Below are 2,609 nucleotides of genomic sequence, written 5' to 3' on the forward strand. Positions count from 1 at the left end.
GCCGTGGGAGAATTCGATGCCATGCTGCCGTGGTGAAGGGCGGCCGCTGCAGTCACTATGATGCATATGTGCAGTCACTATGAAGGGCGGCCGCTTGGCCCATGTAGAAAGAGGTGTGCGGGCGAGGTACACACGGCGCTCATGATCAAAAGCAAATCGCCTCTCCCTGTTGAATAATTTAGTATCCAAAAACATGAAAATTAATTCACAAAAAAATCCACCACTGGACCTCACTATTCGCTTGAATTAAACATGATGCTTGTAACTGGAGCACGTGCTAACGGCAGCTAGCTGCTATACATATGCATGTGCTTGTAACTGGAGCACGTGCTAACGGCAGCTAGCTGCTATTGATAAAGTTACTAAGCTCCCACGAAATAGAGTGCCCACAGCTATCCTGGTTTTTTTTCGTCTATGTCCCCACTGGTCAACCTGTGTTGACCCTAGGAGAACCGCCTTGGACCAATCGCGATGGATCGATGAGTTTTGGGCTAATATGACGTGTCCTTCCACCTCTTTGTGGGCGTTGGAGGTGTGATTCCCAACAAAGGATTTGTAGAGAGGCGGTTTGGGTGACGGTCTGTGGCTGGGAGTGTACGGTCTAAGGGGAGATTCGCCGCTGGGCGTTCAGCTGCTGGGAGGTCGACCAACACCCGCTCCTCCGATGGAAACCAACGCTGCGTCAGTGCCATGTGTTCAGGCACTCGCGGACGCTGGCATGCCCCACCTGCTGGTGCAACACATCCAGCCACCCGACCTCCGCGCGGGTCCCTTCCTCTCCGCCTCCCTCTTGGTTCCCGTCATGGACCTCTCGGACGTCGCTGCCACAACAACCAACGCGGTCGGCCGCGCTTGCGCCGAGTGGGGCGCCTTCCACGTCGTCAACCACGGGTCTCGTACATATGCATGTACAAAGCACTCCTGGCGTTTTGGCTCTCACGAACGCCCGTGCATATGGTTGTGAGGATGGAGACGGTTGGAAGCAGCAACAACAAGGGAACGATGGTGGATTGTGTGTAAGGAGGTGTTTGCACATGAACACGTCACCGTGTATCCTCGACACTGGGGGTGATGCACCGCAGCTCACGTCGAAGGAGACCCAGCCGGAAGCGCGGTACGCAAGTAATCCGGCGGGTGCTTTTGAGGACCCGAAACCCCACACTCCCGGGAGGGACCCCGTCAGGGCGCGCGGCAGCTATGGGCTGCCCTAGGTCGACCTGATCGCCCCTAGGGCCTCGAGGTTCGCCGCCCTGCAAATGAAGAACGAACAAAGAACGAGAAAAAGAAGAACAAAGGGAGAAGGTAAAAGATAAATGTAAAATATGATAGATAGATTTGATCCATTGTGTGTTGTTCAATCGTCTGTCACCTCTTGCATATATATGAGGTGGCTTGACTTTCCGTACAAGAAAAAGACTCAAATCCCGTTCAAAACATCAAAAGTTAACCTAACTCGGACTACGAGGGCCGGAACTTCCGGTCGGGCCGGAACTTCCGGGCTAAAATTACATCAAGTAGCCCTCTTGTACCGCTCCTGCAGGTCGCATATGGCTTCAGATCATGATGGTCCCAAAAGCAAAGTTGTAGATCTTGCAATGGGGAAAAATCCCTTAGTTGATCACTTTTTCATCCGAGGACATCTTGATGTCAAAATTGGCCCCGCAAACCTGCAAATAATGTTAAAATTCCAGTTTCGGGGCGCACCGCGTGCAGACTTTTGTTTAGCCCGGAACCTCCCCGGAAGTTGCGTGGAACTTCCGGGCTATAATTCTGCAGCATATTATTTTGGCTGTAACTTTTACATATGAACTCCGATTGAGATGATTTTTATATCAAAATCGACCGTTTCGACGAGACGAAGACAATTCGTGTAGAACCTTTTCTCATATGAGGCCATCTTGGGGGAGTAATCAGCCGAATAGTGTTCTGGATAGTAAATCTCAATACTTTGAACATAATTTCGGCCTTAGAGATGAGATCAGATGGCTATGGCCTAAATATTAAAGTTTCTCCTTTTGATGATACATAACTTTCTCACTTTGAGTACTTTTCCATTTGAGGCCATCTTAATTATGTTTTTGACCATGCCAAAATTTGGTGTCAACACATGCCCCCCCCTGTTTTTTGGCAAAGCTTGTGTGCCGAAAAATAACTCGCATATAGCTTGTTCTAAGGACAATGTCAACACTCCATCGGCCATTTTGCATGTTCTTAGGACGATAAGTATATATTGGCCATTGCTTGTTTGAACCTTTTGATGCAAACTTAGGTGAAAACTTCTCAGCTTCTATAACAATCCGGTGATAAGGTTCCATAGATCAAAACCATTCTCCGAACCATATTGTTCTCCCTTTCGCTAGGATTTTGCAGATAATCAAGAATGAACTTCCTCCAATCCTTACTTCGTCTGCATAAAAGTTTCATTAGTGGCCGAGGTGGTGAGCTCCAATTCGGCCTTACCTATGTTGGCAAGAATAAGCATCTGCTATTGATAGATGTGCAATACACCATGGTTAACATAGTAGCCGGATGCTTGCTCTGCCAACTCTTTCAAATTGTCATGTCTAGATATATGAACAATTTTAAAGCAACACAAGGTAAATTTTGCA

This window comes from Triticum dicoccoides, chromosome 6B (assembly GCF_002162155.2).
Source record: "Triticum dicoccoides isolate Atlit2015 ecotype Zavitan chromosome 6B, WEW_v2.0, whole genome shotgun sequence".
NCBI lineage: Eukaryota > Viridiplantae > Streptophyta > Magnoliopsida > Poales > Poaceae > Triticum > Triticum dicoccoides.